The sequence below is a fragment of the Ornithorhynchus anatinus genome, chromosome 14 (genome assembly GCF_004115215.2).
Source record: "Ornithorhynchus anatinus isolate Pmale09 chromosome 14, mOrnAna1.pri.v4, whole genome shotgun sequence".
NCBI classification, from domain to species: Eukaryota; Metazoa; Chordata; class Mammalia; order Monotremata; family Ornithorhynchidae; genus Ornithorhynchus; species Ornithorhynchus anatinus.
The window spans coordinates 1,469,360-1,492,642 of NC_041741.1; the positions used below are offsets into that span (position 1 = coordinate 1,469,360).

A 23,283-nucleotide genomic window follows, 5' to 3' on the forward strand; every position below is an offset into this window, starting at 1 on the left:
GAAAATCCACTGGGCCTTGAGCGGAACGTGGGTGAGGGGCGCCGGGGCGCCGCTCGCTTCCTAAATCTCAGTGACCACGACGACGACCACGGTACCTGTTAAGCAATTAACCTGTATCTACCCCAGGGCTCAGAATGGTTTTTGACCTATAGGGAGTGCTTAACAAGTATCAATTATTACGTGCCAAGCACTGTTCTAAACACCGGAGCGGATACAAGTTCATCGGGTCGGACATAGTCCCGCATGGGCTCGTAATCTAATCTCCGTTTTTTACAGATGAAGTCACTGAGGCACAGAGGAACGAAGCGACTCGCCCGAGGTCACGCAGGAGATACGAGGCGGAGCTGGGATCAGAACACGGGTCCTCCTGACTCCCAGGCCTGTGCTCTATCCACTAAGCCCCACGGCTCCTCAAGATTGGGGAGGAAACCTTGAGGGCCACGGGCGGCCCTGACCGGTTTGAAACTGGGCCTCCCCGGGGCCCCGCGGGGAGAGAGGGCGTTTCTGGCTCGGCCCTCAGATGAGACCAAGGGCTGAAGCAGCATTTCCCCGCCCCGCCGAAAGCCATCGGCAAATATCCTCCTCCAAAGCCCGTCCGCGGTTCTGACCGAAGGTCTTTGCAAATTTGGAGGAGACCCCGAGAGGCGCGGAGGCGGAGGCCCTCCCCGCCACGAGCCAGCGCCCCCGGGACTCCAGGACGAGACCGGCGCGGCCTCGCCGTCCCGGGACCGCTCGCCAGGGGCCCTCTGAAAGCCCCCCTCCGGGGGTGGTGGAGGTGGGGGGGGGCGTGCGCCGCCCTCTTCAAGCCGATGCCCGGACTCTTCTCCTCGGCAAATGGCACCCGCACACACGGCCCACTGTCAGAGAGCGCAGGGCGGCCCGGGGGGGGTCTGCCCGACAGACCGACGGCTAAAAACAGATCAGAACAAAAGCGCCCAGAAAACACCTCGGGCCCTCCCACACAGCCTGCGTGCTCCAGCTCAGAGCGGCTCTTCGGTATCAGGGTACGCGCGTCGGACCCCGGGCCACGCGACCGACGACCGGGGTGAGGCCGGTGATTCGGGGGGGCTTCGCTCGTCCCGCTGCCCAAGGGGTCCGCGGACGGTCCGTTGCCCACTTGCTGCCCCATGACCAGCTTTGCCCCGGAAGGCGGAAATCCCTTCCACCTAGGCCTTCCGACCGTCCCGCCGCCGTGGAGTCGGGAACGCGGCGCACGGGTTCGCGCATTTTAACAGCCGCTCCAAATCTCCCGACCGCCCCCTCCCTCGCCGCCCCGGCTCGCCCAAACCTCCCGATTTAATGAGGTCTCGTTCCGCGGCCAAACCGGGCGTGCCAAACTCCGAACCGCTTCGAGCCCAGCTCCCCGCCCCCTCTGAAACCCGCCTAACGCGCACACAGATGCATTCGCCCCCAGAGAGTTTCCTTCGTTCGACTAGTTACACGATTATCTGTGCTTTCAATTAGTTACTGAGCTACTTCGCCCCGACACGTCAGTGCCACGCACTCTCCCAAGCGCTCAGTACGGTGCCCCGAAGGCAGGAAGCGCTCAATAGATGCTGTCGGTCCATTTACCTTTGGCCCGTCTCCCGCTCCCACTGTCGGTATCTCATTTCCGCACGCCGTCCGTCTCCCCGATCACCCGGCCCGCTCCTCGGGGAGGTGGGAACGTGGACCTTAGTTCCGGTGACCTCTCCGAAGCGGTCCCGCAGCGTCGGTGTGGGCGGAGGTGGGAGGGGACGGTCTTTGCGGGCTCCGGAGGAGGTGTTCAGTCCGGAGCCGTTCCTCGCCACAGGCACCCGAAATGGAACCCGTGCCGTGCGGGGTGAACGGGCTCCAGTAATGATATTTGTTAAGCACTGTGCGCCAGGCCCTGTACTAAGCGCCGGAGCGGACACAGTCCCCGCCCCACATGGGGCTCCTAGTCTCAATCCCCATTTTCCAGAGAAGTGAAGCGACTCGCCTAAGGTCACCCGGCAGACGAGTGGCGGAGCCGGGATTAGGACTCGGGTTCCTCTGACTCCCGGGCCCGGGCTCCATCCGCTAGGCCACGCTTACTTCTCACTTCCGTCCTCCCCTCCGGCCTCGCCTCACTGCGAACCTTGGAACGTGCGCCGGGCTGCTCGAGTGGCCTCCTGCGGTCAGGGCTGGCCTTGAGCCCTCCCGGGAGAGGGCCGGGAACAAGGACCCCGTTGGGCCCCGGCCCCCTCCCGCCGCTTCTCCAGAGCCCCCGGCCCGCCCGGCCTCCCCCGCCACTGAACTGGGGCTTCTACGGCCACGGAGGAGACCGACGTCTCCCGCCTCCGGTCTCGACCGCCGCGGAGACGGCCCAACTGGAACAAATTCCCGACGGGCGAGGTCCGGATTAATGAGGTTTTCTTGCTCATTTGAAAAGCTCTCTCTGGCGGGGCCGGGGGCCAGGCACGTCCTAATGGAGAGGCAGGAGGGCCAGGTAACACCGAAGACGCATAGTTTCCACCCTCCCTGCCCCGCAGCTGACGACGGCGCATTTATCGGTCTTCCCTTTACCTCTCAGGAGCGACGGCCCGCGTGAACACACTCGAGTGCACGGACACACACGGACACCCCCGGGGCGGACACGCGCCCCGCGCAGACGTCACGCCTGACCGGACCGTCTCTGGCACTCTCTGGGAAGGACGAAAGTCACCGGGAACGAGTTCCCCGGGCTCCCCCGCTCCAGGGAGCGTCTCGGTCCGGCCCCCGGCTCTGCCTCACCCCCGCCCCCGCCCCCGCTCCCCAAGGACCCAGCCCCAGGATCCCAGCAGGGCCCGGCGAGTGGCAGGGAGGGGAGGAAGAAGGCTGCGAGGTTTTGTTCCAGACAGCCAGGAGTGACTCAGTAGGTGTGAGTTACCGGCCCGGTTGTCCTGAAGAGACTGGGGAGGGGAGAAGACGGGAAGGGGGTGCCCACACCCTTGTCAGATGGGGCTTCCTGTTGACCGGGAGGCTACTCAGAGTGGGACGAGTTTCTCCCGGGACGTCGTCTAGGCCAAGGAGAAAACCCGGTCAGAAAGCGGTCGTCGTGGTATCTCCACAAGGATCATACCGGGAGGGGGGACGTTTAAATAGGAACCGGATTGAGAGGCAGCGCGGCCCAGCGGAAAGACCCTGGGTCTGGGGGGGGGGGGTCGGAGGAGGAACCTGGGTTCTAATCCCGGCTGTGCCACCTGTCCGCTGCGCGACTCTGGGTAAGGGACTTCGCTTCTCTGCGCCTCGGTTCCCTCTTGTGCAGAATGGAGATTCGGTACCCGTTCTCCCTCTCACTGAGGCTGTGAGCCCCCCGTGGGACCTGATTATCTTGTATCTACCCCAGTGCCCGGTACACTGCTTGGCTCATCGTAAGCACTTAACAGATACCACCACTGATATTATTACGACTGTTTAGGTAATCGGTGGCATTTTCCGAGCACCTGGCAGAGACCTCTCGCCTCTGCCTCTGGCCCGGCACGCCTCCCCTCCTCATATCTGACAATTACTCTCCCCCTATTTCAAAGCCTTATTGAAGGCACAACTCCTCCGAGAGGTCTTCCCTGACCAAGCCCTCTTTTCCCGTTCTTCGACCCCCTTCCGCGTCACCCTGGCCTGCTGCCTTTACTCATCCTCCATCCCGGCCAACACAGCGGCCGCGTACGCAACTGTAATTTATTTCTACTAGCGCCCGTCTCCCCCTCTAGTCTGTAAGCTCGCTGTGGGCAGGGAATGTACCTGTCAGACTGTACTGTATTCTCCCAAGCACTCAGCACAGCGCTCTGCACACAGTAAGCGCTCAGTAAACAACTCTAAGGAGGGCACCGCAGCAAGACGCACCCAGTCCTTACCTTCGAAGGGTTTACCGTCTAACAGGGGAGTCGGGCAGCCGGTAGTGAGAAGAGGAGGGAGAAGGGAGCGGGACAAATCCATCGGGATGGGACAGCTGCACAGATGACCGAACCGACGGACGGACATCTGAGACGGGCAGAGTTACCCGAGCGCCCACGGTGGCGAGAGAACGGCGGAATGGGGATCCCACTCGTGGAACCTCAGAATGCCGGCCGGAATGCCGCACCCAGACGTGACGCAGAATCCGGGCAAACGTCTGAGCCGTCCCTTCTCCTTTCCCCGCGATCTACCTGCACATTTATTTCGGCGTCTTGTCTCCCCGGCTCGACCGTCAGCTCCCGGGGGGGCAGGGGCTGTGTCTACTCACCGTTGGACCCTCCCGATGATAACTACGGTATCCGTTAAGCGCTTACTACGGGCCAAGCGCTGTAACACTTAGAACGGTGCTTGGCGCGTAGTAAGTGTTTAACGAATCCCAAGGTTATTATTATTACTAATATCAATTGTTATTCTAAGCACTGGAGCAGATCCAAGTTAATCAGGTTGGACGCAGTCCCTGTCCCACGTGGGGTTCACATTCTTAATCCCCATTTTCCAGATGATGTCATTTGGATCCAGAGAAGTGACCTTCCCAAGGTAACACAGCAGACACAGGGCAGAACTAGGATCAGAACCCAGGGCCAAGCCCTCAAGTAAGGTACTCTGCACCCAACGGGTGCTCAGCCGAGAGATCGAACTTCCCGTTCTCCCAGCTCCCATCGTGGTTCTTCCCTCAACCGGACTGTGAGTTGTCCGATGTATCCACCGAACGCCTACCGTGTGCAGAGCACTATACTACGCGCTTGGGGGAAGTACGATATTACGGACACGTTCCCTGCTTACGGTTGACCGGGGCGGCCCGGCTGGGCCCGGTTCCTCGGAAGGAGAAGTCGAGCCCCTGACCGAGCAGCGGGCGACCGGTCTAGATGCCCAGCCCCTCAAGGTGTGACCTCCGGCGCCATCTCCTCGACGCATTCTGCCCTCTCGGCTCCAGTGCCCCGGGGCGGGGCAGCGACCGCCGCACCCGGCCCGACTTCCCGGGGGCACGCCGGCTCTGGAAGGACGGTGGCGGTCGGGACGGAGGGAGCCTGCCCCCGAACGCTGAGCCCTCTGGCCGGGCAGGCCGACTGGCCCCATCCGACGACAGACGAACGGGGGACCCGCTCTGCTCAAGGCCGTTTTCAAGATAATACAGTGGGAGGGAGGGAGGGAGGGAGGGAAAAGGGAAGAAAAGTCCCGTTCCGGACGCGTCGGCCCCCGAGGTCCCAGCCACGGCCTCCAGACAGCCCTCCCCGCCGTCACCCACCTTAACGGGGGGCGCCCGTGCCCTCCTCTCTTAGCCACCGTCAGCCTCTCGGGGGCCTGCGCGCCCTCCTGACCGAAAGCCCGGGGACTTAAGGAGGGGCAGTGAGGTGATGCCCAAAACAGCGAAGGGAACCAAGGTGGGAAGCCCACGTCTCCCTGTTGCCGAGAATCCCCCCGCTGGGAGAGACGGGGGAAGAGGGGGCGTCCCCCCAGCTCACCCCTTCTCCCCTTCCCCCCGGGACTCAGAAGGTCATGGGTTCTAATCCCGGCCCCGCCACCTGTCTGCCGTGTGACCCTGGGCAAGTCACTGCACTCCTCCGGGCCTCAGTTACCTCATCTGTAAAACGGCGACGGAGACCGCGAGCCCCGCGTGGGACAGGGACCGTGCCCAACCTGATTTGCTTGTACCCACCCCGGTGCTCAGTACAGTGCCCGGCACAGAGTAAGCACTTAACACCACAGTTATTATTTTGGAACAGCCCCTCAGAGGGGGTTCACGCTGGGACACCTCGGCTGTGGGGCGGGAGCTGCAGGGGGGGCAGCGGGGACCGGAGGACCCCGGGACCGTGGCTTCCGACGTCGAGCCTGCACCCGGGGAGTACGGCTTTTTATCAGTCCCCGACGGGGTAATGGAAACCGAGCTCCCAATAAAGCGGCTTCCCGATGCCCAGGGAAACACGGAGGGCGGGAGGGACGGAGAGGAAGCCGGGGAAGAAAGGGAAAAGAGGTACGGGTCAACACCGGGCAACGCGAAGAGAAAAGGGAACGGTCGATCCAAGTGCCGAATACCGTAAGCTCAGGAACAGCTCGCTGGAAACGGGGAGCGACGCACAAAGGCAACGAATCCGCCACCCTCCCTCTGCCTGGGGTCTAAAGTCGGGGGTCGGGACTTTGGACTCAAACCGGTTTTCCAACACGGTGGGAGAGACCCGACCGCCCCCCCGCCCGCCCCGGAGCCTCCCTGACTAGCGTCGTCCGTAACGGCCGGCCATACCGGGGGAGGACGCGGCGGGGTCTGGTGCCGCCGGCAACCTGGATTCGAATCCTGAATCTGCCACTCGCCTGCCGCGTGGGACCTCGGGGCAAGTCACTTCACTTCCCTGAGCCTCGGTCTCCTCACCGGTAAAGCAGGGATGCGGTGCCCGATCTCCCTTCTACTTAGACCGGGAGCCCCACGCGGGACGGGGACCGCGTCCAACCCGATGACCTGGAATCCGCTCCGGGGCTCAGTACGGCGCCGGGCACGCAGTAAGCGCTTAACAAATACCATCACCGTTACGTTTCGGAGGGACTCGATCCCGGGACCACAGGCTACAGACATTCTCCCCGTCAAGCGTCTCGTGACCCGTGTCCTTGGGCACGGGGAGACCGGGCGAGGGGGTGAGGATGGCTCAGTGCCAACCATCAGCACTACTGCCCACGCGACTTCAACGTTGGCTCCGCTGACCGGGAAAACACGGTAACCGGCTACAGCCCCCATAGGTGGAATTCCCCTCCTTCAGGTGCTTCTCGGGACCCCGGCTCCGCCGAGCGGATGTCGGAACGCCGGGCAACCGGCTCCGTGGCATTCAAGTCCCACCGTATGGAAAACGGGCACCGGGTCCATGCAGGCCGGATCCCGGGAGCGGGTCGGCGGGGGACCCGGGACGAGGAAACTCCGGGGTGGATCACGGTAATAACAACGTTGGTATTTGTTAAGCGCTTACTAGGTGCAGAGCACTGTTCTAAGCGCTGGGGGGGATTCAAGGGGATGAGGACGTCCCTCGTGGGGCTCACAGTCTTCGTCCCCATTTTACAGATGAGGTAAGTGAGCACTTACCAGCACTTAGTACAGTGCCCGGCACACAGTAAGCGCTTAACAAACACCATTATCATCATCATTATTATTAACCACAACAATCCATCAGGGCTATATACCGGGCGCCTCCTGAATGCCGGGGGCTGAACTGAGCGTGAGGGAGGGCACGGCTGCAGACTGACACACGTCCCCTGCCCTCGAGGAGCCTGCGATCCGACCACGGGGCTGTGTTTTATACCAGGGGCCAAATAAGAGACCGCCCACGCTAAGATGTGCTGGGATCGACCTGATCGTTCATTCCCAAGCTTTGAATTCCAGAGACGGCCCGGAAGAGGTACGGACTGGGTCTCCGCCACTCCTCCTCCGATGAAACGGGCCGTGTCGGATTCACGCCCGTCGTAGGCTACCGTCCAGTTACACGACGTCCCGGGCTGAGCCGAGATTCGCAGATCCACCGTCGACGGGCAAATTCAACCGGCTACGGGGGAAATGGGAGCTACGCTTCCTAAATATCGAACGCTCCGCGGACAATGGCGATCATGTTTGGCGAATGACGGTCGGGAGGCACGAGGTGCGGGAGACCTTCACGGGGGAAGGGCGCGGCTCGTCACGGAGGGCCGGACCGTCGTCGGACCGAGTCCGATTTCGGGTCCCCGGCGCTCGGGAGGGGCAGCTCCAGCCGCCGGGCAGCGCGGTGGTCCGGTGGGAGGAGACGCGACTTCGAGTCCCAAGGGCCCGCCGCGTGACCGGGGGCGAGTCACTTAACCTCTCTGGGCCTCAGTTTCCTCCTCCGGGAAAGGGAGGACAGATGCCTGCTCTCTCTCCCTCCCTTGGACTTGGAGGGGATCACGGGCCACCTGAGGATCGCCGATCTACCCCGGCGAGGGGCACGGTGCCTGGTGGCCCGTGGCGAGCGTTCGGGAGGCGCCTCCGCCAATTAACTAACTCCGGTGAAGAAACCCGGGAGGAGGCAGCTCAAGGAAGAGGCGGCACTTCGGGCCCCGGAGCCTCGATCGGTTTCGAGATCGGGTCGCGAGCCGCCCCGTCCCAGGTCAGCGGGACAGCCCGGCCAGCCGTCGCCGAAGGAGACGTTCCACCGTGGCGTTCCTCACGCGGGTCAATGACGTTCTTCCAGAGCTGCCTCTGATGGGAAGAGGACGAGCCAACAGAGTTGGCAGACACGATCCCGACCCTCAGGGAGTTTACGGTCTAGCGGGGAAGACGGACGCCAAACCATAGGAGAGGGAAGAGGGGAAGAGAGAAACGGCTAAGCGGACGTAGGCACGGAATCACCAAGGTGGCCTGCGGAACTGGCACAGGAGCGCCGAGGGGGGCGGTTTGGGCCGGGGTAGCGGGGAAGGGGGGAAAGAATTTGTCAGGGGGGAGGGAGAGGCTGCTAACGGGGGCGTGGCGCTGGCCAGAGCTCGAGGAACAGACAGTCCCGGGGGAAGGGGAAGACGCAGCTCACAGAGTAGCCTGCCATGCGAATCGTCCAAGGGAAGGGCCGAGTTGCTCTGCCACCTGACTCCACTTAAGGTCCAGCGTGCCGAGCAGGACTCTCTGCCCACCACTTCCGGTCCCAGTGAAACAGCTTTCCGGCCTCGAACCTTGCAGTCTCTGATCCCAAGCCCCAGAAGCTGCCGTCCTCGCTCTCCCGCCGCCTCGCCGCTCCGGCCCCAGAGGTCCGCGGGGCTCGGCCCGCGTCCCCCCCCCGGGGTCCCCCCCGGCCCCCGCTATCCGCCCTCCCCGCCGGCGACCGCCCTCGCCTGTCGGCCGAGCCCGCCCCCGGCCCGGCCCGAGCCTCGGCTGAGGCTTGGGAACCATTAATGGGTCCGGCGAGGTTCCCGGCGACCCCTGCCCCCATCCCGGTTCGGGTTCCCACCCCCTCTCCGAGGGACGTAGAGGGAAGAGAAATCCGGGCGGGGATCGATGAGCTGCGGAAGAAATGGGCCAAGGGCACTTCGGCACGAAACTGTCCAAGAGACAGTAAAGCCTTTAGGACACATGGTCCCAGGGTGCACATTCCCATATATATATATATATATATATATATATATACACATATATATATATGGAACTGGTTCAGACTGACCTGACTGTGGGAGAGAAAAGATCCGGGGCCCTTAACGTACACCAGAACCCGCCATCCCATACCCACGGCCGTGGCCGCCCGTAGGAGAACGTTCACGGATGCAGAGGGCGAAGAGGAGGAGGAAACCCCTCTTCATCTCGTTCCCCCGCGCATCCGAGAACGCCACCACACCTCGCCAGCCCACAAACCGCAGCGATCCCGCTTTCCGCCGAGCACAGTTCCGCGTCACGTCTCTCCCGGGGAGAACGAACCGCGACCGAAATCAGCGGGGAGGCGACGCGGGAAGGGACCCAGGTCGGCCACGGCAAAATCCGAAAGAGACTTCCTACCGGCAAAATTTTCAGAGACCGGATTCCGGTCGGGCGGGGGAAGGGGGAGGGAGGAGGAGTGGAAATTTGGGGAACGTTAAAATACTCCACGCGCACAAACCCACACAGGCTCGCACACATACACACACGCACCCAGAGTTTAAGCTCTAGGTGCGGTGGAACCAGGCATCTCCATTTTCTGGGGCCGGGTTTTTTTTCTTCTGGTTTTGCGTTCAGTACCGCAAACCCTACGGTTGCCAAAAAGAACAATGGGAAGGAGATCACTCGGGGAATGAATTCAGACCGCCCGCTGCGAATATCGGAGCGGGAGCCAGTGCCACCCTCCAACCCCGCGCGGGCGCTTCCAGGCTCGGCTCCTTTCCTGCAGACATTCAGCCGGGCGCGAAGGACACCGCAGCTATTGTTTTCCAACGGTGCGATGTCAGACCCTCGGAACCAGGTGGAAGAAGTATTCACTGACTTGGGAAAACGGCTATCTAGCGGGTATCCATTCCCGGGCACCCACCGGCGTGAAGAACCTCTCCAGCTCGTTAGGGGCGATTAGCCGAACACGGCACAACGGCCCATTCCGTTTGATCGATCAGGGGAAGCCACAAATCCACTTGCTAATGAATCGTCCCCCTTCCACCGGGAACAAATGGGATTTCGGACTTGGAAATCCTCGCGTTCCCCCCCCCCCAACCCTCCAGGAGGAGAGCGCTTAGTCTTAGCCAGACCCCAAGAGCAGGCCAGCGCCCACGTCCCCGGCGACGCCTCGTTCTCGGAAGGGGCGCTCCATAAATATCACCGGCGCCACCGCTTTAGCAACAGGGCGCAGGGCTCCCAGGGTCACCTTCTGAAAAATCACGGAGCGGGGAGGACGAAGGGGAAAAGAAAAGGAGATACTACGTCTCCGTTCCGCTCAAACACGAGGCGAGAAAGCCAGCCGTGATGACGGCGCTATCTGTCAAGCGCCTACTCCGTGCCAAACCCCGGGCCCAGGCCGGGGGGAGACGCACACATTTCACGGAGGAGGGAAGAGAGGCGCCGGCAAATCGAGGGCAAGGTCGCACGGAAGGCGAGCGGGAGAGGCGGCGGTAGAATTTACCGAGCGCCGACTGTGCGCGGAGCACTGTGCCGAGCGACTGGGAGGGCACCCAACAGAACTGGCCGACTCATCCCCCGCCCACGACGAGCCTGCGGTCCGCGAGAAGCGGCCCGGCGGAGCGGACGGAGCGCGGGCCGGGCGGTCGGGTCACTCGTTCGTGCGATAGTAGTCACTGAGCGCTTACCACGTGCCGAGCACCGTACTAAGCGCTGGGGATGGACAAATCGGCAACAGATAGGGACGGTGGTCCCGGCCCTCCGACGGGCCGACGGTCTAATCGGGATTTCTAATCCCAGCTCCGCCGCCCGCCCGCTCCGGGACCTCGGGCGGGTCGCTCCGTTTCTCTGGGCCTCATCCGTAAAATGGGGACGGAGAGCGGGAGCTCCCGGGTGGGACGCGGCCCGTGTCCGACCCGCTCAGCTCGTCTCCGCCCCAGCGCCCCGTACGGTGCCGGCACACGGTAAGCGCTTCACAGATACCCCTATCATTAGTATCACGGCTTCTACGGAGAAGCGGCGCGGCGCGGCGGAAGGAGCCCGGGCTGGGGAGTCGGAGGTCGCGGGTTCTAATCCCGGCTCAGCCGCTTGCCAGCCGGGCGACTCTGGGCAAGTCACTTCACTTCTCCGGGCCTCGGGGACCTCCTCCGGAAAACGGGGATGAAGACCGGGGGCCCCACGCGGGACAACCTGATGACCTCGTATCCTCTCCGGCGCTTAGAAGTGCTCGGCACAGAGTAAGCGCTTAACGGACGCCGAGGTCATCACTGGGGAAGCGGCGGGGCCCGGTGGAGAGAGCCCGGGCTGGGGAGTCGGAGGTCGCGGGTTCTAATCCCGTCTCTGCCGCGTGTCAGCCGTGTGACTCGGGGCAAGCCATTTCACTCCTCGGGGCCTCAGTGACCCCATCTGGAAAATGGGGATGAAGACTGGGAGCCCCACGGGGGACCGCCCGAGGACCCCGCATCCTCTCCAGCGCTTGGCACGGAGTAAGCGCTTAACAAATGCCATTATGATTATGGGGGGGGGGAGGGGGAGGGCGGGCAAGCGCTTAGTTCGGTGCTCTGCACACAGTAGGCGCTCAGTAAATACTACTGAATGAATGAAACAAACCGGTGGAAGTAAATCCCGGATCCGTCCTCGGGCCGGCTTCCCATCGGACGGGGCCGTAAGCCCGGGGAGGTCAGCGGAGGGGGGCTGGAGGAGGGACCCCACCCACCCCGCCCACCCGGCCCCCGCAGTGGGCCATCTCCCCCTCCCGTCACCATGGCGACGGGATCCAGCCCGCCCCCGCCGCTGCAGGCGGACCCCCTCGGAGAAGCGGCGCGGCTCAGAGGCGAGAGCCCGGGCTGGGGGGGGGGGGGGGGGGTCGGAAGTCAAGGGTTCGAATCCCCGCTCTGCCCCTTTCATTCACTCAGTAGCATTCACCGAGCGCTTCCTGCGTGCCGAGCGCCGTCCTGAGCGCTCGGAATGGCCGCCTCGTTCACTCGATAGCACTCACCGAGCGCTCGCTACGTGCAATGCACCGCACTGAGCGCTCGGAATGGCCGAATCGTTCACGCGATAGCATTCACCGAGCGCTCGCTACGTGCCGAGCACCGCACCGGGCGCTCGGAATGGCCGAATCCCATCCGTCCGCCGGTATCCACCGAGCCCCCACTAGGCGCGGGGCACTATCGAAGCGAAGCGAAGCGCTCGGGGCGGCCAAACGGGCAGCAGACAGGCTCCCCGCCCGCTCTCCCGCCGGGTGACCCGCGGACCGGTGCCTCGGCCGCTCCGGGCCTCGACGATCCCGTCTGCCAAACGGGGAGGGGAGGCCGGGGAGCCTCGACTGGGGACCGCGCCCCAGCGCTTAGCGCAGGGCGAGGGCTTAACCGCCGGGGAGGGGGGAGGGGGGTCCAGGGCGGCCGTTCCCACGCCGGCCCCTCCGCCCCCCGGCAGGGCAGCTCACCTGCGAAGCCCCCGCATCCCGGGCCGCGGCTGGGGGTAGGACTGGCCCCGCCGGCGTCCGCCCGGCCGCTCCCGCCTGGCAGGTGACATCACCCTCTCCCGGCCGCCGACCCTACAATGTAGCCCCGACTGCGCATGGGCGACGGGGAGGGGCGGGGGCCGCCGCGGGGGCCGCCGGGACGTGTAGTCCCGCTCCCCCCCCCGCCCCCCTCCCGGCGCCGCGCAGCCGCGGGGCGCCGCGGACTACATTTCCCAGCCGCCCCCGCGCCCTCCGGCCGATCGGCGGAGCGCCGCGGCCCCCTCTGCCTGCGGCCCCCTCTCCCTCCGGCCCCGCGGCCGCTGCCCGCCCGTGGCCCGTGTCGGTCGTAATACTTCGCTCGTAATCGTTCGATCGGATCGAGCGAGCGCTTACCGGGTGCACCGCGTTCGTTGGATCGTATTTCCCGAGCTCCATGTGCAGAACATGCATTCATGCGATCGTAGTGCTCGGGCGCTGGCTACGCGCACCGCGTTCGTTCGTTCATTCATTCGATCGTATTTCTCCGGCGCCCACCGCATTCATGCATTCGATCGTTTTTCTCGAGCGCTGACCGTGGGCACCGCGTTCATTCGTTCATTCGATCGTTTTTCTCCAGCGCTGACCGTGGGCGCCGCGTTCATTCGTTCATTCGATCGTTTTTCCCGAGCGCTGACTATGGGCACCGCATTCATTCGTTCATTCGATCGTTTTTCCCGAGCGCTGACTATGGGCACCGCATTCATTCATTCATTCATTCATTCATTCGTTCGTTCGTTCATTCATTCATTCATTCATTCGATCGTTTTTCCCGAGCGCTGACTATGGGCACCGCATTCATTCATTCATTCAATCGTTTTTCCCGAGCGCTGACTATGTGCACCGCATTCATTCATTCATTCGATCGTTTTTCTCGAGCGCTGACTATGGGCACCGCATTCATTCATTCATTCGATCGTTTTTCTCGAGCGCTTACTATATGTGCAGCATTCATTCATTCATTCGATCGTTTTTCTCGAGCACTTACTATGTGCAGAGCATGCATTCATTCAATCGTATTTCCCGAGCTCTACGTGCAGAACATTCATTCATTCGATCGTATTTCTTGAGCGCTTACTATGGGCACCGCATTCATTCATTCATTCGATCGTATTTCTCGAGCGCTTACTATGTGCACCGCATTCATTCATTCATTCGATCGTATTTCTCGAGCGCTGACTATGTGCACCGCATTCATTCATTCATTCGATCGTATTTCTCGAGCGCTGACTATGTGCACCGCATTCATTCGTTCATTCGATCGTTTTTCCCGAGCGCTTACTATATGTGCAGCATTCATTCATTCATTCGATCGTTTTTCTCGAGCACTTACTATGTGCAGAGCATGCATTCATTCAATCGTATTTCCCGAGCTCTACCTGCAGAACATTCATTCATTCGATCGTATTTCTCGAGCGCTTACTATGTGCACCGCATTCATTCATTCATTCGATCGTTTTTCTCGAGCGCTGACTATGTGCACCGCATTCATTCATTCATTCGATCGTTTTTCTCGAGCGCTTACTATATGTGCAGCATTCATTCATTCTTTATTATTTCTCCAGCGCTTACTATGTGCACCGCATTCGTTCATTCAATATTATTTCTCCAGCGCTTACTATGTGCACCGCATTCGTTCATTCAGTATTATTTCTCCAGCGCTTACTATGTGCAGAACATTCATTCATTCAGCCAGTCGTATTTAGCGAGCGCTCACAATGCGCAGAGCATTCATTCATTCATTCGATAGTATTTATTGAGGACTGTCCTAAGCGCTTGGAAAGGACAATGCGGCAACAGGTAGAGCACTGTACTAAGCGCTCGGAATGATGTAAGCGACGTGGCTCAATGGAAAGGGCACGGGTTCGGGAGGCGGAGGGCAGGGGTTCGTCTCTGCTGCCGAATTGTACATTCCAAGCGCTTAGGACAGCGCTCTGCACGCAGTGAGCGCTCCACAACTACGACCCAACGAACGAATGGGTTCTAACAATAACGATGACGGCACTTCTTAAGCGCTTACTTTGTGCCGAGCACCGTTCTGAGCCCCGGGCCCAGCTCCGGCACTTGTCAGCCGTGTGGCTTTGGGCAAGTCGCTTCACTTCTCTGGGCCTCAGTTCCCTCACCTGGAAAACGGGGATGAAGACTGGGAGCCCCACGTGCGACAACCAGCTGACTCTGTATCTACTCCAGCGCTTAGAACAGTGCTTGGTACATAGTAAGCGCTTAACAAATTCCACCACCACCATCATCATCATCAATTGCCAAGTACTGCTCTAAACGCTGGGGTAGATGCAAGACAATCCGGTTGCTCCACGGGGGGCTCACAGTCTTCATCCCCATTTTCCAGGTGAGAGAAGAAGAAGAAGAATAAGGCCGGTATTTTTTAAGCACTTACGATATGCCAAGCACCGTTCTAAGCTTTGGGGTAGATACGATCAGGTTGTCCCACGAGGGGCTCTCACAGTCTCCATCCCCATTTTCCAGATGAGGGAACCGAGGCACCTACCAGTCAAGCGACTTGCCCAGAGTCACCCAGCTGACGAGTGGCAGAGCCGGAATTAGAACCCACGACCTCCGACCCCCAAGCCCGGGCTCCTTCCACTGAGCCATGCTGCTTCTCTAAATAATGATTACGGTCTTTGTTAAGCGCTTACTATGTGCCAGGCACTCTTCTAAGCGCTGGGTAAATACGATCGAATGAATGAGAGCACACCGGCAGGCGGTGGGCGAGTGGTACGTAGCGATCATTCGCGTAATTGAGGGATTAAGCGCTCGCCGTCGCGAAATCCCGCCGGTTCTTCCGACGTTGACATTTCCGAGGTTCCTCCGCCCAGCCCTGTCCACCCAAGCGGCCAGCACCCTGGCCCAAGCCCTTGTCGTCTTGTCACTACCCCATTGCATCATTCATTCAGTCGTATTTATTGAGCCCTTACTGTTGGCAGAGCACTGTACTGAGCACCAGTTTCCGGGCGGGGATTGCCTCTCTCCGTTGCCGACTTGCAGATTCCAACAGCGCTCAGTAAATACTATCGAATGAATGAATGAATGAATGGTCTCCCTGCCTCTAGCCCCGTCGACGATAAGAATAACAGCGCTGTTCGTTGAGCGCTTACTCCGTGCCAAGCACCGTTCAGGTAATCAAGTTGTCCCACGTGGGGCTCACAGTCTTAAACCCCCTTTTACAGACGAGGGAACCGAGGCACAGAGAATAACAGTGGTGGTATTTGTTAAGCGCTTACTATGTGCAGAGCACTGCTCTGAGCGCTGGGGGAGATACAGGGTAACGAGGTTGTCCCACGTGAGGCTCACAGCTTGACAGATGAGGTAACTGAGGCACAGAGAAGTGAAGTGACCTGCCCACAGTCACACAGCTGCCAAGTGGCGGATCCGGGATTCGAACCCATGACCCCCGGCTCCCAAGCCCGGCCTCTTTCCACCGAGCCACGCTGCCGCTCTTTCCACTTAACCGCGCACCCCGCTGCTCGGCTCGTCTTCCCAAAGAGCCGCCCTGAACAAATTCTCCACCTCCTTCCTCCGCCCGCAAAGATTCCTCCCGCTCGGCTCCGGGATTCTCTTAGAGATCGACCCCCCCTTCACCCGCTGTTCCCCAGATGGTATTTATCGAGCGCTTAGTGCGCGCACGGCACCGTACCAGATAGGAGGAGGGGCACGCCGCATACGGCAGTGCTGAGCGGCTGGGGAGACCTCAAGCGCATCGGCGTCGCAGAAGGACAGGGTGAACGGGGCGGGGAAAATGGGAGGTTAGTCGGGGAAGGCTTCCCGGAGGAGGTACGATTTAAGTCGCGCGAAGAAGGGGAAGGTCATTTCAGGCAGGAGGGTGGACCCAGAGCCAGAAGGATAGAAGTAGGTCGGTGTCGGAGGAGCGAAGCGGGTCAAATTCATTCATTCGTTCAATAGTATCTACTGAGCGCTTACTATGTGCCGAGCACCGTACTAAGCGCTCGGAACGGACAGATCGGTAACGGCAGAGACAGTCCCTGCCCTCCGAGGGGCTTACGGTCTCATCGGGGGAGACGGACAGACGAGAACGATGACAGTGAACGGGGGCAAGGGGAAGAACAGCTCATTAAAACAATAGCAAATAGATAGAATCGGGGTGATCCCATCAAACAAAATAAATAGGGCGATGAAGATGTGTGCGGTCGAGCGGACGAGCACAGTGCCGAGGGGGTGGGACGGGAGAGGGGGAGGAGCAGGGGGATCTGGGGCTCTGCCCCAACTCAACCTCTTCCAGTACTTGACCGCCGCCTCTCCTCCGCGCCCGAGCCCTCTCCCCACAAGCCCATCAAGGCCCAGCTCTCTCCGTCTTCGGAGCCCTCCCCCAGCCCCTCCTCCAGGAAGCCTTCCCCGCTTCACTCCCGCCCCCCGACGAGTCCCAGCGACCCGTACGTCGGGTCTGTCCCGTTAATGACTTCTCCCTTTCTCTACGGTATTTACTAAGCGCTTGCTACGTGCCGGGCGTTGAACTAAGCGCTGGGGTAGATAGACGCCAATTAGGTGGCACGCAGTTCACGTTCCACATGGGGCTCGTGGTCCTAATCCCCATTTTACAGGTGAGGTCACCGAGGCTCAGAGAAGCGAAGCGACTTGCCCAAGGTCACGCAGCGGACGGGCGGCGGAGCTGGGATTAGAACCCGTGACCTTCTGCCTCCCGGGCCCATCCGCTACGCCGTGCTGCTTTCCGAGCGCTTGTACTCTCCCGGGTGCATAGTAGAGAAGCGGCGTGGCTCAGTGGAAAGAGGCCGGGCTTGGGAGTCAGAGGTGATGGGTCCGAATCCCGGCTCTGCCACTCGTCAGCTGTGTGACCGCGGGCAGGTCACTTCGCTTCTCGGTGCCTCGGTTACCTCACCTGTAAAATGGGGATTAAAAGCGTGAGCCCCATGTGGGACAACCTGATCACCCTGTATCTGCCCCGGGGCTTAGAACAGTGGTCTGCGCGTAGTAAGCGCTTAATGAATACCAACACTATTATTACAGTGCTCTGCATCCAGTAAGTGCTCAATAAATACGACTGACTGGCGGACAGGAGAGGGAGAGAGGAGGAGGAGGAAGAAGAAGAAAAGGGAGGAGACGGAGGAGGAGGAGAGGGAGGTGGAAGGGAGGAATAGCCGGGATAGGAAGAGGAGTAGGTGGAAGAGGAGGGGGAGAAGATGGAAGAACGGGGAGGGGGGCTCCTATTCAAGTTTCTGGTGGTTACTGATCCTACATAGCAAATCACCCTGGCAGATTTATTCCCGTTCACGGCTGGGCCGGGAAGGCCCGTGGACATTACGTAAGGGCCAGGCTCCGACGCACGACGCGGCCGAACTGACCCGCTGGATTTACAGATTAGGGATCCCGTCAGCCTGCGGACCCTGGGCGGTGGAATTTCCCCCGGGCCGCTCCGGTCTGGGTCTGGGTGGCCCGGTCCGTCTGGCTCCCACCGCCCTCCCTGGGCCCCCCCCCCCCCCCCCCCCCCCGAGGACGACGTCGTGAGGCGATCGGCCACCCGGGGGGACTTCCGCCACGATCCTCGCTCGGGACCCATTTTCCCTCTGGAATTCCATCTCCTTGACTTGGAAAATTCCCCTCCTTGAAATCGCGGCGTCGGGTGGGTGGGACGCTGGTGCCCGCCGCCATGCTGGGTGTGCACCCCCCGCCCCGTCCCCCTCCGGCCCCTACGCCCAGGCGGTGGGACGACGGGGCGGCCAAGGCGGCAGCAGCCCTCCGGACGAAAAGCCCGCGGGGCACCGAGGGAACCCTCTTCTCACAGGAAGGGACGCCGGGAGTTAGAAGACGTATCCCGGAGCCCAGGTCAGTAAGAGTGATGGCAGAGCCTCCCGCGGGAACGGCGCGGGAACGAGCCTCGGGCCCGACACCTCGGGACATAGCGCCGACACGGAGGAGTTTTTACTAGTGGCTTGCGCGGTGCTACCCGTGCTCTCGGGTCCCAGCCGAGCGGGCTTTTTTGCCTGTTGGCTTGTTTCTTGGTTTTCTGCGGTATCTGTTAAGTGCTTACTCCGTGCCAGGCGCTGTATTAAGCACTGGGCTAGATACAAGCTAATCGGGTTGGACACAATCCACTTCCCACGTGGGGCTCACGGTCTTCGTCCCCGTTTTCCAGAGGAGGCAACTGAGGTCCGGAGAAGTGAAGTGATTTGCCCGCGGTCCCGCAGCAGAGAAGTGGCCGGGGCAGGATTAGAACCCAGATCCTCCCGAATCCCAGGCCTGCGCTCTATCCACTAGGCCATGCTGCTTCACAGGTTCCCCCCAGGGCTCGGACTGCAGGGGGTGAGTAGGCGAGCAGCAGGGTGCCAAGGGCCCAACCCAGCCCCAGGGCTCAGAACGGCGCTTGGCACACGGTATGCCTTTAATAAATACTCCCAAATCCCCAGGGGATTATTAGCCCCCCCCCCCCGCGCCCACCCTCTGGTTGCCCCCACCCCCAATCCCACCCCCTCCGAGGTCTCGTCCCGAGCGGCAGAGAAGGGAGAAGCCCCGATGGAAGCAAGACAGTGGCGGAGCCCGCTTCGACCGCGCTGCCCCACCGGTCGGCCAGCCAGCGCTCTTTCCCCAGTGCTCACTTGGCGCAGAGCGTCGCCGCCCAGAGCAGCCCCGTCCTAAATCCATCTCACTAAAGGGGGCCTCCGCCGGGTGAGCCGCCGGCTGGCCGGCACGGGCTCTGGGCGGGACCGCGGGAAGAATGACTTACACCAGTCGAGGAGAGGAAGGAAAGGAAATGGAAAGAGTACCCTACTACGGCCCAAACTGGGGAGCTGGATTAAAGAAAACACCAAGCAACTCTACCAGGTGCGCGCGGGAAGCTCCTCGGCTTCCACGGACACCGGCGATTATCCCGGGGGGAGGGCCGGGAGACCGCGCGTGGGTCGCTCCCGACGGCCCGACGGGAAGTGGCACTTTAATCATTTCTCTGTTGACAGAGCCAGTGCTAGAATCACTTCCCTGCTGCCCTAAACAATAACCGCCGGGAACGGAAACGAGTCCGGAAAGCGCCGCAGACCCCTGAGACCCCTGAGAGCGAGCGCCCCCGCTTTTCCTTCCGGTCGCTGGGGCAATAATGGACGTGGGCAGGGCCCAAACGCTAATGGCCCCCGGAGGGTCCCGTCTCCCCCAGCGCTCTCCGACGGCCCCGGGAGGCCGGCGGGGGTGGGGACTCCCGGCCCCGTTTGTCAGATGAGGGCGCTGAGGCCCAGAGAGGTCAAGGGAGTTGCCCTCAGTCACGCAGCAGGGCACTGGACCCACCAGACCACGCCGCTCCTCACGGTCAACGCTCCTCCTCGGGTACAAATCTGAGCGCGAGGGCGACGCAGAAGGGAGAGGGAGTAGGGGAAACGAGGGGTCTAGTAGCGTCCCGCTACTGTCGCGGGCTTTTAATCGGTGCCGCCATTCGGTAGCTCTCAGTAAGTACCACCGATCGGTCGACGACTGACTTTTCACGGACGGGCATTAGCCACCCACAGCGGCCGACGAGTCTTCCCCGTACGGGTTCAGAAGTGCCGCAGCAGCCTTGCCCACCACGGCCCCCCGACGGCTTTGTTTTTGGGACGGGCCTGGACCGGTAGGGGTTTGTAAGCTCCAAGAGGGCAGGGACCCTGCCTTCGACTTGGACTGTAAGCTTGCTGTGGGCAGGGACCGTGTCTTCCAACTCCGTCATATTGTACTCTCCCAAGTGCTTAGTCGAGCTGTGGGCAAGTCACTTCACTTCTCTGCGCCTCAGTTCCCTCATCTGTGAAATGGGGATTAAGACTGTGAGCCTCACGTGGGACGACCCGATGACCCTGTATCTGCCCCAGCGCTTAGAACGGTGCTCTGCACATAGTAAGCGCTTAACAAATACCAACACTATTAGTACTGAGTGCCCTGCACACAGTAAAACACTCCATAAATCCAATTGAATTCTGGATTGATTCGCGGTTCTCTCCCGAGCGCCCGGCACAGCGTCCGGCAAACCCCCGTACAGTGCTCTGCACGCTGTAGGTGCACACGAGGAATAGGCTCTTTGAGAGGATGGATTGTGTCTTTTGATTCCACTGACTCTCCCAAGCACTTAGTACAGAGCTCTGCACAGTGTCCTCAAGAAGCGAGCCGTGTCTTGATTCCACTGTGCTCTCTCAAGCGCTTACTACAGTGCTCTGCTCACCGTAGACTCTTGGAAGATACCATCGGTCGATTGGTTGTGAGCCCCATGGGAGACCTGATGATCTTGTATCTACTTCAGTGCTTCGTATAGAGAAGCAGCGTGGCTCAGTGGGAAGAGCCCGGCTGGGGAGTCAGAAGTCACGGGTTCTAATCCCGGCGCCGTGACTTTGGGCAAGTCACTTCACTTCTCTGTCCCTCAGTGACCTCATGTATAAAATGGGGATGAAGACTGGGAGCCTCACGTGGGCCCACCCCATCACCTTGTATCCTCCCCAGTGCTTAGAACAGTGCTTGGCACATAATAAGCGCTTTAAAAATGCCATAATTATTATTATTTTAGTGTTTGGCACCGAGTAAGCGCTAAACAGACACCACAGTCGTTATTGATCGATCAATAAATACGAATGGATGGATGAATGGATGGATCTCCGGTGACCGCTGTTGCCCCATTTCCTTAATTCCTCCCCCGCAAGCACCGGCAGGCCGTGTCTGACCCAGTTTCCCACCCGAGCTGACCCTGCCATTGAGTGATGTGGGATCTGGGGGGAAGGGAGACACGAAGAAGCGGAGCTGCGGGATAAAAGTCGCAGGACAGAGGAGCACAGAAGAACAGCGCCGTCGGCTTTTGGGAGAACTGTGCGGCATGGGTTGCTTTTCAAGTGCCACAGTGGCACGTGGGACCAGCCAGGGACACTGAATCCAATTAATCAGTGACCTAATTTGTATCGCGATGCTTTCCGCTTGGACAAATTATCTAGCAGTGGCAAGAGGGATCGTTCTACCTCTCTGAAATCCTGCACAAACGCAGCCCCCTCAGGGCTCAAGGGGGGGGCGGTCCCTTATTGTGAACCACAAAATGACCCAAGCGCTTTGTACGGTGCTGCGCACACAGTTAGCTTTCAATAAATACGACCGAATGAATGGATGAACAGATGACTAGATCTTGACCCAGAGAGGCTTCTTTAAAGGGAAAAGCCAAAAGCAAGCTTTTCTCTCTCTCCTCTAGTCTCGCAATTGGCCTCCCTCTTCCTGCTGCTCAGCCCGCCGGCCCTCTCGATTTCGGGGCGAGAGTCCCGAGGCTCACTGTCCGCGGAGAGGAGGTCTCAGGTGACCCACTGACCAGGCCGGGTCTCCCGGACGCTGGGGGCCGAGCCCCGAAGTACCTTATGCCGTCCCGGGATCCCCGAGTCGACGAGTGAACGGTTCGGGGGGGTTCGGAAATGCCACCGGAGTGGGCATTTTTCGATGCAGATTCCCACGTGATCGTTCCTTCCACCGCCGGCGGAGAGCCCTTTTCCTCCCCACCCCTCGTGGCTATTGTGCGGCATTAAATACCGTAAACATAAAGAAACCCACAGTCCTGCCTGGGGTGCCAAAGTGAGGCGGAGGTGGAGGCTGAGAAGCCCAGGGGCAGCACGCCACGCTCGATGCCACACACTTGCGCGTGACCTTATCTTCACCCCGGACCTACCCACGCCAACATGCGGGGGCAAAGAGAGCTAAGAGATGAAGTCTCTAAAGAGGAGACTTCTGGCAGTGAGATCAATCCATCAGGAGTATGTATTGAGCGCTTACTACGTGCAGAGCACTGTACTATCTGCTGGGGAGACCACAGTACGACAGAATTAGCGGAAACGTTCCCTGAGCTATCACCCATGGGCGCAGGTGTGGCCGAAGGGCAGCAGATAATCCAGTTGACCCTGGGGGTCGCGGGTGCTAGGTTGTGGAGGTGTTGGGGGAGGTGCTAGATCGAGAATCCAGGGAGGTGTTATAAGCGTGTCCGCAAGGGTGCCGGATTGGGTGGGTGCCAGACTGTAGGTACCCTATAGATACGTCTATAGGGTACATGGTATTTGTTAAGCGATTTCCACGTGCCAGACACCTAAGCTCTGGGTTAGATACAAGGTCATCAGCCTGGACACGGTCCCTGTCCCTCATAATAATAATAATGTTGGTATTCGTTAAGCGCTTACTACGTGCAGAGCACCGTTCTAAGCGCTGGGGGAGATACGGGGTCATCGGGTCGTCCCACGTGAGGCTCACGGTTAATCCCCATTTTACAGATGAGGTAACCGAGACACAGAGAAGTCAAGTGACTTGCCCGCGGTCACACAGCGTGGGGGGCTCATCCATCTTAATCCCCATTTTACAGATGGGGGAACTGAGGGCCCGAGAAGTGAAGTGATTTGCCCGAGGTCACACAGCAGACGAGTGCCGGAGCTGGGACTAGAAAGCGGGTCCTTCTGACTCCCGGGCCGGTCTTCTATCCACCGGGCTGCTGCGCGGTCAGCGGGTAGTATTTACTGAGCGCTCACTGTGTGCAGAGCACTCTACTAAGCGCTCGGTAACAACAGAACAGAGTTGGCAGGCACATTCTCTGTCCACAGTGAGCTTAGAGTCTAGAGGGAAGGGGGACCGCCAGGTCGTTAGGGGTTGCGGGACCCATCGTCAGCCACAGAATCACTTCCGGAGAGAAGTGAGCCGGCGACTGCCGGTGGGATTTGGGGCCGGGGCCAGACCCCTGGCCGGCGGAAGAACCGAATGCTTCTCCCGGGGCACTGCGCAGCGACTTCCCACTTTTCTCACCCGGCCAAGCGAGCCTTTCACACCGTACCCTTCCCAAAGCTTCGCTCCAGATGCT

The 23,283-nt window shown here is 60.6% G+C and overlaps 1 protein-coding gene across 2 annotated transcripts in view; it reads right to left on the reverse strand.

Annotated features, from left to right (window-relative positions):
- The window catches only part of DAAM1 (dishevelled associated activator of morphogenesis 1), a 64,882-nt gene extending 52,341 nt beyond the window's left edge, over window positions 1-12,541 (reverse strand). The window contains exon 1 of one of the 2 annotated variants that reach the window (XM_029078950.2): window positions 12,429-12,541. The gene's annotated coding sequence lies outside the window, so the exon portion shown is untranslated. The remainder of the gene's footprint in view (window positions 1-12,428) is intronic. The other variant, XM_029078951.2, reaches the window with a different exon arrangement.
- Between the last annotated feature and the right edge of the window lie 10,742 nt (window positions 12,542-23,283).